The following is a 21,480-nucleotide window of genomic DNA, read 5'->3' on the forward strand; positions in this document are numbered from 1 at the left end:
GATAAATTTATCAATCATTTTACTGAAATAAACGTTTTGTGAGCCTCCAAAATCGGGATATTTAACACCTATGGACTATTTTTGAGGTTGTCTACGCAAATGAGCCAGAGACTATCGACGCCTTAGAAGTGACGATTCGGTACGATATCGCTAACATACCGTTATAATTGCTGGAATTTATTTGAACCAACCGCGGTAGTCATATATTCGAAATAATTTTGATTAATCAATTGAAATAAAACTAAATTTTTGTCCATAATATTAAAAAAACATATATTTGTCTTAAAAACCAAATGACTAACAAAACAAGATTTATTTTAGATTAAGTTCTAAGATATTAACGAATACATAATAGCAATTCGATAAGTTACAGTTATAAAGACAAGTCATATTTTAGTGTTTCTAAAAGTGCATAGAAAGCTCTTACCCAGTTTGTTCACAGTAAAGAGAGTGAAATATATGCAGTTATAACATTAGCATTGCTGTTATCGTTTGAGAACTTATGCGAATATATGTGTATATGTATATGTATCTATTTAAATGGGTGAAAATGTATTGTCGGACGCTTTTCTGTTAACAGTTACATTGTTTACGTGCTGTTACAAAAATATGGGGGTTTACCGCCGCGTTTGAAGAGAATATAATATTGAAAATTTTCTGTACTTTTCTCTTAATAAGTGTACGTTGCGGAATTGAAACGCTCCCAACGTTCCGATACAATTTTGATTCTCTCTTTTGCATTTTCTTATTACAACGGGGTGCATCCAACTTCCTCGTGCGCACAGTAAATTCGACGGAAGCTGAAGCAGAGAACGTGAAAAAAATGTTTTATGTTCTCTGGTTGTAGTAAATGCAACTTTCTAGCTCAAGCAAAAGTGTAACTTTAATAGAAGTAAAGTTAACTATAATTATAATGGAAGTAAATGAGCAGCCAGTGAACAAACATACATACGTGAATTTGGGGATGCACGAGTGTATGAGGAGATTTGAGTGAGAGAATTTAACAACAATTTGCGCAAAGCACCTGAATGGCTGACAAACGGCGCTGTGAAACAAACAGACCATGCAGACGGCAAGTTGAACTCTGTGGGTGTCACTGTTTGTTGTAATATTGATGTTGTGGAGCTGCGGCCGCCGAATGTGCCGAATGTGAAAGTGTAAATGTGATGCGGCTGGAATAGTTGTCGCAAAGCGAGGGGTGAATTTAGTGCATCGACGACACGGAATTGGAACATTGAAGAGCAGCAGTAATATAATTGTGAACTGGCACAGAGGTGACCTAATACAGGTACCTCTAACAGCAAATTATTCAGTAACAAGTTACGCATTGAATGGTTAGTGCCGGAAACGGGTTCTCGGTTTTCGCGCTGCGTTATTCGCTGCGGTTTTTTTGCGCGAGTAGCTAACAAATAAGCCAAACTAAAAGAAAACAAAAGAAAAGGGTATTCCCAAAAACAAAAACCGAAACCTTAAAAAATAACAAGGATGATAACGACACTGTAAGAAATAAGAAACGTAAATGTCAAATAAGTTTGCAAACTATAACATCTCTAAAAGCCGGTGGCAACATTAGTAGCCTTAGTTAGCGGAGTTAGCGGGTCAATGACTGTTAGAAATTGAAAATTAATTACGCTGAGTACAACGGTTTAGCCGCCGACGTCGTGGGCGGTATAAAGTTACATCGGCACCTATTCAAATAATCAAATGTTTGTATGTATACGTTCATACTGCATATGAATAGGTATGTTTATGTGTATGCTAATGTGTTTGCATGAATATATGAAAATATTGATTGATGTGAACTAAAATGCACCGAAATAATGCTAGTTGTGGGAGTTACTTCTGCTGTCTTATCACTTAACTAGTCAGTCAAAACCTGAAACCTGTAAAAAGCTCCAATGCAGGTATGTATATACACGTGTGTATATATAAATATATCTGAACATAGTCAATAAAATTCTGTGTGTGTACGGCAAATTGATTTTGTACCGGCCATTTATAGAAAAAGTAAAATATTTTCAAATATTTATATATACATATGCATACATATGTACATATGTATATGCATTGATATGAATTTGTGCATTGGGAGGCCGAATTGAAATATGCAAATTAAAATAGTAATGAGAATGTGGTTTACTTCAAAAACCACTCCGTCATAAGGGCATCATTTTTTATATAAGTGTATGTAAAATGGCACCCAGTGCATACACATGCAACCGCATGCTTCAAAAGGATCTACATCGTGCTTCAAATGCCTAAGGTTTCAAAGCCTAAACTCGGCAAAATCCATGCATTTGTTCATTCGTACACAATAGCGGGTATTTGTTTTTTATCAGCGGCAAGTTTTCGCGCCTATTCGACCGTGTGCCTAACGTTTTGTTGCATTGTGTGTTTCTAAGTTTTTTGTACATGCAAATACCTTGCGTCATATGCACACGAATTGTATGCGTTTTATGTATCGTGTCGTGTAGTGTCGTGTTTTTGGGTCATCTTGCGGAATTGTGGTGCTCACTTAAGCCGTTTGGCCTAACAAGGATTACCATAAATACATTGATGTACGAAGCATTACTCAGCGGTCGCTGAAGTACAACTACCTGCATTCCTAATTAACTGCGCTCCTTCCGATCACCGTACTAGGAACACCGTCTGCGCTGTCAGTCGTTTCCGAATGCAAACTATCCAACTGGGAGCGCTACCGCAGCTGGCACCCCATTCTCCTTGGCGATAAGGGGCTGCATTCACTATTGCAAAGAGGCACACATACATACATAGATATTTACTCTTACTCTTTGAAAGCCGTCAATAGCAACACAACTGAAAGCATCAGCATAAAAAGACCAACGGCAAAAAAAAAAAAAAACAAATTAACTTTTCGGCTTTGCAAGGTAAGTATACGACCTCAATTGTTTACGACGGTCGCATACTAGCAACCCTTGACGCCAGCCATACATACACAAGTATACACGAGCAAACTTACACAAGCTTACATATGTATGTATGTATGTATGTATGTATTTCATTTGTACACACAGAATTGAAATTGCATCCAAAAACAAATACTTAGAAACACTTTTCCCGCAGTAACTGGAGCTGCGGCCGATTTAACCTTTTCACTAATCCATTAATGTCGACTGAATACATTTCTTAATTATACCTTCTTACATATCAATGTAAGACATGAGTCCGAGTTTTGGATTAATTCGCTTGATTTTAGCATCGTTTGTCAAACTGATTATCATACCTTTATTTAATAATTTTGGTTTTCATTAAAAAAAATCTAATACGCAAGCTTTAAATCCCAAATAGGGTAAAGAAGCAAACATCGAAGCATTGTAAAGTATATACATATATGTATATGTAAATAATAAACGTGACGAGCTGAGTCGCTGTATCCACGTCCACCTGTCCGTATGTATTATATATACTCAGGCGAACTAGTCTCTCAATTTTTGAGATATCGGACTGAAGTTTCGCATACATCGTTTCTTCACCAAGAAGCTGCTCATTTGTCGGAAGCGCCGATATAGGACGACTATTGTATGCAGCTGCCTTACAAATTGACCGATCAAGCTCTAGTCCTTATTTGGAAAAGTCTTCTATTAGACTAGATATCTACACGAAATTAGGCACAGATTATTATCTAGGACAGCGCTTCAATCTTCGAACATATTGTTAAGATTGGACGCCTATGGCTCATAGCTGTCATGCAAACTGACCGTTCAAAATCAAGATAAATACCTTTTTATACCCTTTTTGTAATAAAAAAATGCACAGTGATGGGTATCATAGACTCGGTCGAGCCGAAGTTGAGGTTTCTTTCTCTTTTATAAAAAGTTTAACTTCGAAAAGCAGTACATATCTGCATAACATTTTTTGATCGTTTTTAACATTAATGTAACACAAAAATATTTCAGTGCATCTCCGTATCATCATCTAAATATTTGCAATTGATAGTTTGCTTATAAGCATTCTCTTTAATGTAAAAATTAATTAGTTAAGCACAGCAATGGTTAGAAGGAAACAACAAGACACATACAGATGCATCTAATATATTATATTAAAGCGGGTCGATTTTTTCCATACAGTTGAGTATGCGTATCATTCTGAACAACTTTGGCTAAGAAACTATGGATCTAAAACCGGTTTCCAGGCAGCGATTTTTAGGGTGAATTTTAAAAAATCTGAACAATCGGTTGAGTGGAGGAAATATGATATAATTGTACGATGTGACCGATTCCGACAAATAATCAACACAATAACAAAATACACTCTGTATTAAATTTCATTCGGGTTTCTCAAAAACTTACGATCCTTCTTTCTAGAGAAAAGTTCTGCGAAAGATTTAGTCACGGCGAATATCGCATTCGATGGAACGATGAGCTGTATGAGACATACGACAACATTGACATAGTTCAACGAATTAAAAGACAGCGGCTACGCTGTCTAGATCATGTTGTCCGAATGGACGAAAGCACTCCAGCTCTGAAAGTATTTGACGCAGTATCCGCCGGGAGAAGCAGAGGAAAAGGAAGACCTCCACTCCGTTGGAAGGACCAGGTGGAGAATCTCCAATTGGCGCCACCTTGCGAAAAGAAGAAACGACTGGCGCGCTGTTGTTAACTTGGCTGTAACCGCGTTAGTAAAGAAAAAGAATACTACTTCCTAACAAAACTTCAACTTAAATATTGCTGTCTTGGAAACGATTTTGATGAAACTGATTCGTAGAACATTTCCCGCCTACGCGATTTGTCTGTTTTTATTGCTCAGTGTAAATCGACCCGCTCTAATATACATATTCAAACCAATTGGTGCACTTGGCGGCGCTGGGCAATATATACATATGTGTGTATAACTAACACTTTCTCTTTAAAATATTGCATTCGGAGTCTACAATGTAAGAAACGACTGGTTTCGCGGCGATTTAGTAAGAATTGCACGCTTGCCTATATATCCACCTCCCACTTGATACTCGAGTTTGGACCCCTGCATTCCCGCTCACCTCATATCGGACATCCCTTGTTGGTTGCTTCAAAAAAGTTACGAATTCAATGATTTGTTCCCATTTGTGCTACTGCACGTGACAGCTGTACTTGTCACTCAGCTATTCTGGAATTATGCTCAGCTCATGCATGTGCTGCACACATGTGTGGTAAATGCAGTATTTTGTCAAGCAATTTAATCTATGAATTGTATAAAGCTTAGGAAAACTGCTGCGAGCGAAAGCCATCGAAAAGTGAAACTAAAAAAACGTTGCACGAAACACATTCAGAGGTTATGTTTTGAAAATCTTGCAGCGATTAGATACACTTTTAATAAAGGGTTAATGCTGATTCCCAAGTAGATTAGATTAGAAATGTATGGTATTACTCTTATGATTTATGCTAAAACTTTTAGGCTGACACCATAAGATGTATAACATACGAGTATGGGTTAAAAAAGTCGGATAATTTTAGAGAGAACTTCATTTTTTTTGTAGCAAAATGCGATTTCAGAATTAAGGTTTGCTTCGATTACAACAATCTTTCAGATTTTCACACAATTGTTCTGGTGAAATGGGGCAGTAATAGTATACAATTTTTTAGCCATTTACCCAGATTGATTCGTTCGCCACCCTTAATATCTTTAGGGTATTGCCTAGCTTCATCGACTTCATACTTCAGTGTTCATATTTTGTATGAGAAATTTAGCAAACCATAATATTGCTTAGTCTGGCGTAGAGACCAGAAATGGGTCATCAAGCTGCTTTTTATGCCCGAGGAAAATTTATTACTTTTGCCACGATGTTTGATCACTATAACATATAGTTGCCATCCAATTGGCCTTTTAAAAGCAAGCTGAAGATCTTTTTATACCCTTTTATGACATAATCATAGCAAACATGAATAGTAGTCTAGCTTCGGTGTAACCGTAGTTAACATTGTTTTCTTATTTAAAAAAAAATTGTGTGTATTTTTTTTTCATAATACCGAAATTTGCGGCCGAAAGCATCCTGGCTTTAAGCTAAACTGGCGTTCATATAAAATCTTGCGAAATAACTTCTTGAAAAGTAAGGCTATGTGCGTAGAAATTAATGTGATCGATTGAACTGTAAACTAATTGTTTTGCATTTCATACTCGTATTCATTGAAAGTAGACAAAATTTTTGGCAGTGTACTGTCCAGTACTCACTCAGTCTTTGCTTTTGAGTTTTGCAGTTGCAGGTTGTCTACGGATGGCATAATTGTGGCTAGTCTGGCATGTAAAGCGAAATTCATTATTATTTCAATACGTATACAGTCTCATTTATAGACAGACACATATAAATTTATTTGCGTAGGACATTCTGCCTCAGGTATACGAACTCGTTTACTCATTCTTCATACTTATCTAAAAGCAATTTCAATTATTTTGATATATTTTTACAGAGAAGATTTTGTAAGATGGACTTTCTGCTTAACGATAGAGTGATAAGAAGCTGAGCACGTTTGTCTAAATCGGCTTTTTAAATTAAAATATTTTGTAGTTGTAGTTTATTTTGTTATTTTGGCGCCAATTAAATGTTTTGAAGAAGCACACTGAAGACCATATATTCAATTCAATTAAATTTGTGTGTAAGGTATGCGATTCTATTATATTTTGATTTTGTCTTTTGATAACAAAATTTATTGGAATTTGTTAGCATGCAAAGGTCAGAAGTAGCTATCGTTCTATTAGTATAATTAATATCATATAAATACATAGGATTAAATATTTGAGTATATATTAAGTTGAGAGCAGATATTGGTAAAAATTTAGAGAGTATTATATTTACACATTGTAAGCTGATGGCTTAGCTTGTTAAGCTTTAACTGAAGGAATTTGTTTCCGCCGGAAGCAAAACTCAATGCGCAGCGTGTAGCAGTGACACACCTTAATTTTTGTACTAAGCTGTAGCTGCCATATTATAATTGAGTATTTGTTAATAATTACTATTTCTGTTACATTTAATATGCGTCCTACTATTACTACTAACGGGTGACTCAAGTAGAGGTCCTTTTTCGAGGGCGTTTTTTGACAGATCACGCGTGAGTCCTGTAAAGCTGTCATGTTATTTTTGTTCATTATTGTTTGGCATTCCATTATAGAAAGACTTACTACACCAGTGAAGAAAATATAACAGCCGTGGCTGAGAGTGTACACGAAGACGTCGTTCGCAGCAACTCGGACTGACATATGGAACGATTTAGTTTGTGCAAGAATTGAAGCCGGTCAACCTTTCCAAGCGATATTGCTTCGCTCTATAGGCTCTTGAAATGTTCCAAGAAGATCCTTCGTTTTCAAACCAAATTTTGTTCACCGATGATGTCCATTTCTTACTCAATGGTTATGTAAATAAACAATATTGCGACATTTGGGACGAAGAGCAACCTGAAGGGATTCAAGAACTGCCATTTCATGCAGAAAAAACGACGGTTTGGTGTGGTTTGTGAGCCGGTGGTATCATCGGTTCATAGTTCTTCAAAAATGATGCCGATTGTGGTGGACAATCGACCAGTCCAAAGAAGGAAGTGGCGTAGTCTTTTAGAAACCAAATGTTGCCGAGATCACGAGCTTCAATTTCAGACATCAAATATTCGGTTATATGGGTCGCCATTGACGTGAGAACGTTACCAGCGACCCATATAACCGAATATTTGATGTCTGAAATTAAAGCTCGTGATCTCGGCGACACACAATCGTGTGATATCACAGCGTTAGACTTTTTCCTGTGTGGATATCCGCTTGGCCTTGGAACAAATCATGACGTATGTCATTAGCCAGATGCCAGTCGAAATGCTCGAACGAGTCATCGAAAAGTGGGCACAACGGATGGATAATCTGAGACGTAGCCTTGGCAAACATTTGAAACCGATAATCTTCAGAAAATAAATACCCAAAATTCCCAATTAAATTTGAAGTTTCTGTTTTTTCTTAAACAAGTAGTTCGCCATGGATCACCCTTTATTTGCATTTATTCAGCAATTTAATACGATTTATATTTTAAACTTATTTATAAGTCTGCGCAGTACATCTTTTGTGAGTACATAGACTAATACTCGTAACATATAAGTAGAATAGTTTGCTGATCCTTGACTTAAAATGGAGATTATTATCTGGATGAAGGACCACTAAGTACTAGGGCGTCAATTTCCATTTTAATGAGTTCATTCAGCTAATTGATTTCAAAAACGTTTCTTTGCTCTTGACGTTGCATAGATTAACCTTAGAAGTCCGGCATTTAAATATGACAATGGGTATTAATTAAAACATGCAAATGTGAAATATTAAAAGCATAACTCCGCATATGCAGCAACATGCTTGTGTATTATGTAATTGTTCATAAATATCTATTGTCTTGATGCAGTTCCGTAAATTCGTACGTACATATATAGTGCATTATTGTATATAACGGGTGATTTTTTTGAGGTTAGGATTTTCATGCATTAGTATTTGACAGATCACGTGGGATTTCAGACATGGTGTCAAAGAGAAAGATGCTCAGTATGCTTTGACATTTCATCATGAATAGACTTACTAACGAGCAACGCTTGCAAATCATTGAATTTTATTACCAAAATCAGTGTTCGGTTCAAAATGTGTTTCGCGCGCGTGTTTTGTTCAGCGATGAGGCTCATTTCTGGTTGAATGGCTACGTAAATAAGCAAAATTGCCGCATTTGGGGTGAAGAGCAACCAGAAGCCGTTCAAGAACTGCCCATGCATCCCGAAAAATGCACTGTTTGGTGTGGTTTGTACGCTGGTGGAATCATTGGACCGTATTTTTTCAAAGATGCTGTTGGACGCAACGTTACGGTGAATGGCGATCGCTATCGTTCGATGCTAACAAACTTTTTGTTGCCAAAAATGGAAGAACTGAACTTGGTTGACATGTGGTTTCAACAAGATGGCGCTACATGCCACACAGCTCGCGATTCTATGGCCATTTTGAGGGAAAACTTCGGACAACAATTCATCTCAAGAAATGGACCCGTAAGTTGGCCACCAAGATCATGCGATTTAACGCCTTTAGACTATTTTTTGTGGGGCTACGTCAAGTCTAAGGTCTACAGAAATAAGCCAGCAACTATTCCAGCTTTGGAAGACAACATTTCCGAAGAAATTCGGGCTATTCCGGCCGAAATGCTCGAAAAAGTTGCCCAAAATTGGACTTTCCGAATGGACCACCTAAGACGCAGCCGCGGTCAACATTTAAATGAAATTATCTTCAAAAAGTAAATGTCATGAACCAATCTAACGTTTCAAATAAAGAACCGATGAGATTTTGCAAATTTTATGCCTTTTTTTTTTTAAAAAAGTTATCAAGCTCTTAAAAAATCACCCTATACAAGCAACACACATGGCACTTGACGCTGCAGCACCCATGTGTAGACAGAATGCGGAATTGAATTATATTGAATATTTATACTAAATAAATGAAATGAAATCCGTAAAGTCTTCTTCCTGCCCATGTATAAGTATTAATTTAATTTTCCCAAAGTGCTCTTCAATGCCAATTCCATTTGCCACACGCCGATGCAGAGCAACACTCCTTTCTTTGTACGCATGCATGGCTCCGCACCTCATCATTCACCGCAATACAACATTTTACTTTACACCACCAGTCTTTACAGCCTCTCGCTCTTAACCGCATCGTGGCCGCAAAGGAGATGTTCAATTTCAATTTCAAAGGATTTTCCATGTATTTATTCAAGGACTTTAACTTAAGCATAAATTACCGGCATAACCGATTGAGGTGCTTTTGGTATAAAGCATACGTACAGGCGCGCTGCATTCATATTTACGGAATCCAAAGGCAGCAAGGCAACAAAATACAGAATCCGTCCACAAAGCGGGGGGATTATCAGTGGCAACGCAATGCAGTTCCCATAATAATATGTATTTCCTAGTCGGCATTCCCATATTTACCACGCATATACCACGTTTACAACCACACACACATATTAATATGTATAGACAAAATTAATAAAAGTAATGTGTGGCTGACTAAGGCCATTTGTCTCTCATTTACATATGAAGACCCCCATAAGCTCGTGTGTAACACTTCATTGCATACAAATATGCAAATCTATCCATCATAAGAATATATTCACGATATATGGTAACAGCACACATACATACATATGTAAGTAAGCAAAATGTTAAATTTGAGCTTTACTTTGGTGCACTTTAAATTATCGTAGTGTACATTGTCTAGAAATACTGCTATGACAGTCAAAAAAAACTGTAGAGTTTTAAATTGCCTAAGACTGTTTTTTCGACTTCTCATTAAAAATGAATGAACTTACTAATGTATGGACGTTTTGTACAGGCCCAGAATATAAGATTCTTTATAAGATTCTTTTGGTAATATGATTTCTTTACCTTTAGGGGCTACATGGAGTTCCTCGAGCAAAAAACAGCTGACCTCGAGAGCGAAACTTTTCAAGGCTTTCTCCAAAAGTATCAACTTGAGAATTTAGAACAGCATTCTAAAAATGTGAAATACGCTTAACATTCCTTAAAACAAAATTCTATTATACATATATCCAAATTGTTATTGTTTGTTAAACGTCATGTATTTGGAAAATACGAGTAAATGGAACAAGGGAGTATTTTCGCTTGAAACTTGGCAAACGGCAAATTGTCAACATTTAGCGTCCATTGAAAACTGCGAGCCAAAATATTAGCAAAAAGTGAAAGTTGTGCCCAAAAGCCTAATAATAGCATTGGTAGGAGATAGAGGCATAAAATGAAGAGATTTGTGTCACAAAAAATTAAAAGCAACAGTGTTGGTGACATTAAATAGGCTGATAAATATTTAGGCTGAAAGGAAAACTGGTGAGGCAGTAAAGCACCAACACTTCGAAGAGAAAAAGTTCATGAAAAAAACCCTAATTTTTTTTTCTACCCAAGCTGCTCTTTTAAGTGGAAGCATTGGTGTCTCAGCTGCATGAGTGCTAGGCATACGCAAATATCATGAACCAGGCTCTGCATTCCGTCAAATAGACTTTTTCCACTTTCTGAAGGGAGAGTCTTAAGGCAGGTGCTCTTGGAGATAATATTTAGTAACCAATATCTTGAATACTACATATCACTTTATTTTATGGTATATGTAAGTATTTGTGTTCCATTTTATCTTCTTCTTTATTGGCGCAGACACCGCTTACGGGGTTATAGGCTTGGTTACGACAGCACGCCAGTCGGTCTTCCTCTGCTTACGCCGGTATGTTCTTTATCGAATATTTTCATAGCTGACGTGTTTTCATCAATGTCTCGCAACGGACTATTATTCTTCCGTAGAACCTTTCTCTCGAAAACTACTAGCGCTGACTCATCAGATCTTGTCACTGTCCATGCCTTTGCACTATACGCCATTAGCTGTACACTCTTTTAAAATATTGTGCCTTCTCGGTTCAGCTCTACAGCTCGAATTATTTTCTCCAGGAGTTGATTGAAGAAGTCGCACGATAGAGAGACGCCCTGTCTAAAACCTCGTTTGATGTCGAACGGTTCGGAGAGGTCCTTCCCGATATTGACGCAGCTTTTGATATTGGTCAACATCGAAGGTTTTGCGGTGATACCAAGTTCAGACATAGTGGATTAAAGGCAGCTCCTTTTCGTGCTGTCAAAATCAGCTTTGGAATTGACAAGGAGGTAATATGTATCGATCTTTCTTCCACGAGTCTTTTCTTTTTTTCAAAGATACTTTCTTGCCCACCATGGCTTTAAAGCACGATTTTGACATTCTGGCAGGAACAGCTCTCATTGGTGCGCTCCAAACACTCATAGAAAGCATCTTTGGGCACATCGTGTTTCTCTTCCGTCAGGGCATGGGCGCAAATCAGCAATATATTGAAGAACCTCGCTTTAATGCAGATTGTGGCTACGCGTTTATCCACCGGGGTGAATTCCAGGACTCGGCAAAGAAGTCTGTCTCCCACCATGTATCCCACACCGAATTTGCGCTCCTTTATATGCCCACTGTACCACAAGAACCAAATCGTATCAGATCTCTCTGGGGAGAGATGGTTCGCTTTCTCACTTTAGCTTGCCTTCACACGAATGTTCTTTGGTTACCCAGAGGATACTTGATCTAAGACCGGAAGTCGTGAACTGCTTGAGCCATATGTAAAATAATCGTTTAATCCGAGAACTTTCCTCACTTGCGTGAAATTCTATACATGACTCCATCCTCCATTTCATCTACATCGTACATAAAAATACTGTTCAATTTAAGATATATCGTATTTTTGTATAACGATTTGACTTTGATGATAATTCCATGCCGATTTCTTCGTTAGTACTCAAGTTTATATATGTAAATATTTTATTGTACTTCAGCGATGCTATTTTTGTAAAATCAACTTGGAAATTACCAGTTGAGGAAAAATATCAGCAAAGTAAGAGCTAAAATATTGATGGGTGATTCATAATTGTAGCGCTAACAACCCGTATGTGTGTGCGGAAGTATTCTTGGTAGACAAATATGAATAGAGATTGGCAGAGCTTTATTAGATGTTTACTTAAGCTTGAGGCTGCTGAAAGTATTGAATGCATCGGGTTCAGATCAAAGTCTCTTCCGGATTTCGTTAGCTTGTCGTATTCGATTGCCACTTATTTGCTAATTCAACAGAGCACACAGATGAACGTTCGCACTTAAATCAATAACAACAAAAATAATAACAGTGAAGAAAGCAAATATATTTTTGTGAAAAAGGGCAGAAACTGCTAGAACAATGAAAGCAATTTCATATTGTTTGAATGGCTTTACGCCCGAGGAGTTAAGCGGTACTAGCTGTATAAACATGAGAACAAAAGTTAAATAGCTAAGGTTGAGAGGATGAAAGCAGATTAAAGAGGTACTATTGACCTAAGTTTATATATATGAAAGTAAAAGCTATAATATATAAAAAGGCTCCAAACAAGATCTTCATTTAGATGGTTCAGTTTGTATGGCAGTGGTTCGATATCGTCAGTTCCGACTTATAAGCAGCTTCTTAGGAATTCATTTAGATATATATTATATAGGGTATGCAGTTTCCTTCTGGGTGTTGCAAACTTCGAGGCAAACATAATACCTACATAAATCCTGTTCTGAGTATAAAAATGTATATCAATGCGGCGTTAGGTAGGCAGCTCAGGGAGCTCTCTACTATGACGGTGCGTTTGGTGCCTTGAAGTCCTCAAATATAGCTTATAAAATTGTGAAAATTTTGTGCTGGTATTGTACTATAATTATTGATAGGATAATACTCCATACGCTTATTCGTTCAAAGGGAAATCCTTTGGCAAATCAGCTATTACTTTTTGGATTTATTCTGTGCACGAGAAAACAGTTGGCTGCAGCAAAAGCTATAACGGAAATCACTTTCAAATTATTTTATTAACTCTAAATCGATTGTAAATAACTCTTCTTCGCATGAATAATTGAAGCTCTCTAGTGCCTTTCCATGCAAGGTTTGCTTATCGGTAATATTTCAGTATACCTTGTGGAAAGTGTAAATTACAACCGGCGTTTATTTACGTACCAACCTGATGGTAAATGTCACAGTTCAAGCTTAAAATTGACGAAATTCCCATATTAAATATTAAAAACGACACCCGTGTCTCTCTGCATCCAATGCGTTACTCTACTGCGTTGCAGCCATCGGCCGCAAAAACCATACCCACCCCCGCCTATAGTTAATAAAGTGGGCAACATTGACGGTTCGTACAATTTCATTGAGCCAGTAAAACGTTCTCGTCATTAAAAGGGTCATATAGCCTGCAGCAATACGATGGCCCGCTGCCCAAATCTAGCGTGTGGAGTGCGGTTGGTCACGTACCGAACATAAAAGTATTTACAAATAATATTTCCATATGCTGAGGAACGTGACAAAAAATCAAAATTATGCTTGATCCGGTTGCATTAAATGCCGCTATGGGAATTTTTCGAATTTTTCTTTTTGAGTTTTTGGGGCGTATGTAGGAGTATGTTTGCCCCGACTCGATAACAACTTAAATTTAAAGTTTCCTCAAGCTTAATATGCCGCCAAAGCAGCGGAGTTATTCGTTTTTGTTGTTATTTTCGTAAATGTAATTAGTTTCTTAATGAGTTTTTGTTGTACAACTTTTGCTTGCCCATATTTACAAGTAACTGTACTTATGTACGCACTTGTACATAAAATTGACAGAGTTCAAAGTAAGCTCAAGCTACATACTTGATGTACAACTATTATATTCTTGCAAGCAAGATATAGCAAGCACTTGCTCGTACTAATTACATGGTACACAGACTATGTAGGTGAGTGAATCTGCTCCTTTCTCTTTACTATAAAAGCCAAGGCAGATGCTTGCCAAAGGAAATTACCTATCATCCCTGTACAATTTATTTGCGCATAGTATACAAATCCATAAACTTTCATATGAAGGTAGGCAGACTTGTCGTATGTACCGACTAAGTAGATGGCCCAGCTAACACGATGAATAACACGATCGTATAACAGATTACAATACCTCATATACAGCAAAGTAAGATTAAACAAAACAAGAAAAACCGTTAACCTCGGGAGCACTGAGGTTATAATGCTTCAAAAATATAAAAGTTTCCATCCACTTGATTTTGATCGGTTAGTTTGTATGACTTTTTTCTACTATGGTTTTCCGATCTCAAAAATGTATACGGAAATTGCACCATTTTCTTGAATACTACATATTCGATGTCAGTTTTCGTGAAGATATCTTGTGAAATAAAAAAGTTGTTCTTTCATAAACTTTATTTGGATCGTTCAATTTGTTTAGCAGCTATACGTTTGTTATAGTGGTCCATTATCGGCGGCGCCGACATAAGCAGCTTGTGAAGAAAATTATTTACAATTGTCGACTGTTACGTCGTATATATGTATGTATATAAGACATATTTATTTGCTTGCAGTCCACCCGAATGAGTGAAATAGTGGAGCCAAGTTTAAACATTGCATTTTGGATGTTGTGTTGGATCTCGAATGACTCTTCGATGTGGCGGCCTTCTTCTAGCCACAGCATCGCATTCCAACACGGTCTCTCGGATTTTAGCCCACAGAAGCGTAAAGTTTCGTCAGCCTCTACACCACATAGCAGGACGCAATAATGAGTGACTTAAAGAGTTTGGTCGTTGTCAATAGAGGGAAGGCTTTACTCCTCAATTGCCTACACAGTCCGAAGTAGCACCTGTTGGCATAAGTTATTGTTGTTGGTGTTAAAACTGGTTTAAAGATAGACGAAATTGTCTATGAATTCGAAGTTCTGATTGTCAACAGTGACAAGGGATCCAAATCGTGAGTGTATATAAAGTTTAGAGCGAATTTTCAACCGATTTAATTAATTTTAATCACAAATGTACACCGTTATCTGAAAAAACACACATGCTCTCAATTGTATGAAGATAACTCGTATATTGCCCGATATAAAGTCCCCCGGAAGTTCGAAAATCTTTATATAAGGTAAATGAGGGCTAAGGGAAATATTGACCCGATTCAAACCATTTGAAATACGCAGACATACTACTATCAGGAAGGAAAGGATTGTGTCTGAATTTCAATTATACATATATTATTACATATTTCACATATTGACCGGTATTTTCGGTGAAAAGTCACTCATAAGCACTGATGTCGTAGGAGCTTGAAAAGTTGTGAACCGATTTTTATAATTTTTTAACTTGAGATTGCTATCCTTAAAAATACTACTTACATTTGTTCTCACTACTTGTCCTTAGCAAGTCGGGTGGACTTAACTTTAGTGGTTTGTGAATTATGTACTTTAAAGCTATTGGAACACGAGGGCGAGCCCACTTAAAACAATAGAAAACTTTATTCGCTTTATTCGCCGCTTTATGTTTCAATGTATAGTGCCAGATGGTCTACAACTTTATATCTCTGGGTTAGATTAATATTATACTCTAATGGATGTTCAGAGAGTGTAAATATCAAAATTACGATTAGAATAATCTAGTTGTGTACTCCTCAGTGCATTTATTTTTGTTCGTATCTCTATACGTTCCCGTAATATTTACACTACATATACATATAGCAATATTGTAATGATGTACGATCGAAAGAGAATTAAAACACTTTTGACTAATATTAAAAAAATTCAATACAACGTAATCAAAATGTCAACGCGACCATAAAAGTCAGAAAGCCATTTTTCAGGTGTGCAATTTCCATGATTGCCAGATAATGCCGTAAAGCGAAGAGAAAATGAGAAATAAAAGAAGACAATGAGAAAATTGACCTCATGCACGCCACTGTCAATGAACTAAATGACTTCGATGAAAATCTAACTTGACATTTGGAGATACGAAATGTTTGTTTGCTGACGAATTGCACGACTATTTCTATAAACATGAGCATATGTACATATATTTAAGGTTTTAATATCAAAAAAATACAATACTTTCTTCATTGAAATGTTTTCAATAATGGTTGCTATAAACCAACTATTGAAAATATGATTTTATTTGGTTTAGTACTAGTAATCGGACTTCGAAGTCTGTTTAATAATTAGAACGATTAAAAGATTTCCTCCATTTTTATTCCCCTCATCTATGAAAAATGTAAACATTTATTCTACTATAACAAAATTGCATATTTACACCATGAACAAGGTATATAAAGTTTCTAAAATATAAAATATATATACGTACATATAAATATCACCATGACGAGCAGACAGATGTTCATCTATCTGTCAGTCTGTATATACGTGAACTAGTCCCGCAGCTTATGAGATATCGTTCTGAAATTTTGTCTACCTTTACTCCCCATCAAGCTGTTCCTTTATGGGCATCGCCAATAAGGGGCTACTATAGTATATAGTACTCATAGCTGCCATACAAACTAAACGAATGGGATCAAGGGCTTGTGGAAATTTCTTTTTAGTTGACGAGATATTTTTCAGAGATTTAACATGGCTTACTGTCCGAAACAACGGCACAATCCCCAAATAATTACGATATTTATAATATTGTTATGATTAGTTGGGCTTAATTTTCTTGATATTTTAACTTGATTTTTCGAAGCATAATAGTGCTTTACTAATGAACACAGGCTCTACGATAAGAGTGTGGGAGAGCAAAGTTCTCTGACAGAGGTAATTACATTGTGTCGGATTCGCACCACCAGCACTTCACGACGTCATACATGATAGATTCAAATGTTTATTCGAACGCCCACAAACCCCGACATCGTTTGGTACAAGCAAACATTTTTTTTAGCAGTTTCATTTAACCGTTTTTATGTCGTGATGGAATATAGACAACTTAAAAAATTGCAGCAGGCCGATGATATTTGCGAAAATGCCACAGAGACTACAATAAAAGAACAAAAAAATTGCCAGTGATTGTGATGGTCGTGGTGGAAGCGCAAAGGTCAGAGCAACAAAAATTAACAAAGTTATACATTGTACGATCGAATTGGGCAATACTGTGAGCTGCTGAATGGAAAACATGTATTCATGTACATGGCATGGTATCGCACCATACCAAACCGCACAACAGCAGAGCCCTTGGTTCGTAGCAACTCAATGCTTTGGCGGTTCGCCGACTATGCAGCAACGACTGTGCCGCAGTCTCCATTGTACGAGTATGGTATCGTGATGAAATCGTTCAGCACCTTCTGCGTTATATTTATTATAATATTTCGAGATGTGAGGCAAGCGATATGAACGTGTCACGATTTTTACAATTCACACATTTCGCTTCCTTCACCGCATTTTCGCTTGTTACCATAGCTCAATCACATATCCGAATGTGTACGGGTGTATGTACCATACTTGGCATATTCCTACCTTTGCTTTAGGGCTGCAATTCACCACTCACTATTGTCTTCTTCGAGGTGTACGCTCATCGTCTTTGCTGGCTGCCATTCCAACAGTATAGCCGCCTGCCGGCCACCTTTCTTGAATATGATTTACGGATATCCACAAGCTGTACAAAGCTACATGGTACATGGTTACCTGTACCCACAAACGAGTATGACTGCTCATATAACGCCAACATGGTGTTTCTGCGATGTCGCGGCTTCTTGGCGTGAATGCGCAGCTTGTTAAACGATCATGCAGCAAGTACTCACCTCTTTTTGTTAGGCGATAACCGCTTTTTCTGTCCGCGCTGTTGATTTCGTTGGCCTACGAGTATCTTGTTCATATTCTTCGATCCCTTTCAAACACACTGCCACCCTCATTATTCTTTCATCTTCACTTCTGCCGTCGCATAACTACATGGCTGGCACAGCAGTGGTCATGTTCGCATTTGCAACTTGGTTCGTTTTGTGCCACAGCATGCGTTGTCAGTAAGTTTTTACTTGTGCGATGTGTCTCCTTTGGGAATCGATTGTACTGGGATGACTTAACGATGTCTGCGGGCCATCCTTTTACGCTGCCATAACAACGTTCTGATTATTGCCAAAACGCGCATATCTGAATAACACCAGCATGTGGTGTGCGGCATAGTTGGGCGTAATAAGAAGCAATCAGCAAGCTCCATTCGCACCTTCAGCGCCTCCTTATTGTTACTAAATATAATACGAGTACATTGCTGTCGTCGCACAAATGTTTGTCCATTAACTCTCTTTGCACGTGAATGCAAAAATATTGCACTTTTGTGTTGGCTTCAAAAGCGGAAATTATGCAGAAATCCAGACATGCTTATATGTAAGAAGTGTCAATGCATCAGGTCACTGCACATTTATACTTTTGCTACATGTTGATACAGAGCATAATAGTTTTGTTCACCTTACGGCTATTTTTATCACCGTCAACTAATCGAGATAGATCAAGAGGTAGGTATATACATTTATATGTATAGAAATGGTCAGATTGGCGGGTCCTAACAGTTTTAATGTACATGTCTCTCAATCCACTAAAGCCAAATTTGATCAGGACATCACTGTGAAAATATACGAAAATAGATGATTTCTTCACTTACTCTTCATATAACTTTTAAGTGTGCTGAAAACTATTAAAAGAGCGATAATTTACTGACTAAATTCGTTATTAAATTTCACAGTCATGATAATACGGAAGGACTTTATGAGAGAAGGTGTCAAAATTGAGCGATGGGCGTTGCATCGCTTACCTTTAGAGGAAATTCCATACAATAAATCAATAAATACTTGACCAATTTCACCCTAACTAGAAATATTACATTACTTCTACATCGTTATGTTTTAGTTTGAAGAAAGTTGAAGCCGGACTAAAACCACGCCTACTTCTCGAGTAACACAATTTTAAGTTCCATCTGACTCTTCCGCTTTAGCGAATCTGTCACTAATAAATATGTATCTACATGTCAAAAATGTGTAAAATTTACTCATACTTTTCCTAACCCCGATATAAAGGGTTATCTAAGTAGAGATACTTTTTTCAATGGCCCTTTTTTCGAGCCAAAGAAGTCCCCACTTCCCAAACATCGCACCAGTCATTGGGTTTATTACACTTCGGTGAGCAGAGAATTTCACGTTTTGAGCCGTTTGACTTTTTCCGGTGGGAATATGTAAATTCTAAAGTGTATGCAGACAATCCCTCTTCGGGCTTTGAAGCAAAATATTACGCGTGTCATTCGCCAGTTACCAGTCGAAATGCTCGAAAGAGTCATCCAGACTCAACGGATGGACCATTTGAGACTTAGCTCTTCAAAAACTAAATGCTATTCCGTTGGATAGATCAGGCGGAGAAGGACCTGGCTACTCTTGGAATCTCCAATTGACGCCAAACAGTGAAAAGGAAGAATGTCTCGCGCGCTGTAAAAGTTAGCTATAACCGCTAAGCGGTGTCTACGCCAATAAAGAAGCATATAATAAAATGGTTTCTTTATTTGCAATATAAATACAACTACCAAATATATGTTAAACTTTAGATCTTTTCTTATGTTACCTGACCAAATTAAAGATGTAGAAAATAAATTCGGAAGATGATAAAGAATAATGAAGAACTAATAGCCGTGAACTAAACAGATAATATTAATGTTCACGAGTATAATGTTAGGTATTGAAGGACTATATATAAAATCCTATTTTAAGGAAACGAGGAGCCCAGCAATGTCATGCTCGAATTGTCCCGGTTTTTGTATCTGTGCATTAGAACTATTGAAGAGGAAGTTCCACATGTGCACAAGAGTTATTTTAATTTGGGTTTTATTTAATAATGTTGAACGCGCGCAAGTGTCGTAGTTACTGGCTGAAACGTAATGGGCGAACCTTAACAGGGCGGAATAAAAAGCAAATTTCTCAAACATTGTGGAAGTAAATCAGAAAGCGAGCGCACTTTGCACAACCAACTCGCAATTTCTATCAAATAAACTCACTGAAAAGATTTCCCAAGCAGCATCCCGAAACGTCCTTTTTCTTGTTGTTTTACTGCCGATAAGCTCCTTGAAATCGACATCTGCCTTCTCGTTGACGTTTTTGCTGTCATTGTTGGTAATTTACTGTGATTCAAACAAATTCATTCATGGCTCACATACCAAAGCAGATGATGTGCACTACCTCAGTGCCTACGAGGTAAATATGTATGTATGTATATTTGTAGTTTATAGTATACATATGTATGCCTGCGCATTTCTCAAAGTTTGTCAGGAGTTTTTGTTGTTCAAATATCTAACGTGTCTGCATTTTTCTATTGATTTCCACTTATGATGACATCGCATTGACGATGGCAGACGGGTATTGTTTGGCATTATCGGGCTGGTGTGGTGCTTTTTGGTTGCTCTGAATGCTAAATTGTTTGCAGTTAGAAGGAATAGCGGTAAGACGAGGATGAAATATTAAGCTCTACATTCACGTGAAACACACCATTTCTAACCACATTTTTTGTTGCGAACTTGAAATTGTATTCGCAGTCAAACTGAGAACGTGGTAAGACGAATATTTGGTTTGTTTTTGCATATTTATCAAATGAAAATACTCACTCGTTGACATGGGCGTTAGGGAGTTATAAATATCTCAAGGTATCTACCACACTTTTACGGTAGCATGCAAATTTAGTGCTTATTCATCTATGCTTTTTCAGGACTAGTGAACCTGGATCTATGAAAAATTGATAAAGTTAACCAAGTAACACAGACGGATTACTGTTTCCACTGTACTAAAAAAAAATTTACTGATTCGAAAAACACACGAAGTATACATTAAAAATTATGCTTTTAATTTGAACCCCGTAGTATCTACTATGTATAAGTATAAGTATATTGAAGCGAAAGTCGTAAGGCGTTATATGAAATTATATAACTTTCAGCAAAATATGTTATATCTCTGGCTTAGTCCAGCCTGTGCCAGGTCTGAGATAATATCAACTACTGCCAAAACTGAAAACATTAATTACATACTTCTAATTATATCGCGAATCTCAGGTCCTTTAATATACTTACATACTTGTAAGTGTCATAACTGGACACGTATAATATATCCAGCATAAAGTCACCTGGAACTTTGAAAATATTAATATTAGGTAATGGGGGCTCAGG

The 21,480-nt window shown here is 37.2% G+C and overlaps 1 protein-coding gene across 5 annotated transcripts in view; it reads left to right on the forward strand.

Moving 5' to 3' along the window:
• Positions 1-1,104: 1,104 nt before the first annotated feature.
• Positions 1,105-21,480, forward strand: part of LOC105225581 (MOXD1 homolog 2) — a 101,732-nt gene continuing 81,356 nt past the window's right edge. Inside the window, exons 1-2 of one of the 5 annotated variants that reach the window (XM_049458375.1) lie at positions 1,105-1,741; positions 2,475-2,888. The gene's annotated coding sequence lies outside the window, so the exon portion shown is untranslated. The other 4 variants (XM_019990016.3, XM_019990018.3, XM_029549915.2 and 1 more) reach the window with 4 other exon arrangements.

This window comes from Bactrocera dorsalis, chromosome 5, assembly GCF_023373825.1.
Source record: "Bactrocera dorsalis isolate Fly_Bdor chromosome 5, ASM2337382v1, whole genome shotgun sequence".
NCBI lineage: Eukaryota > Metazoa > Arthropoda > Insecta > Diptera > Tephritidae > Bactrocera > Bactrocera dorsalis.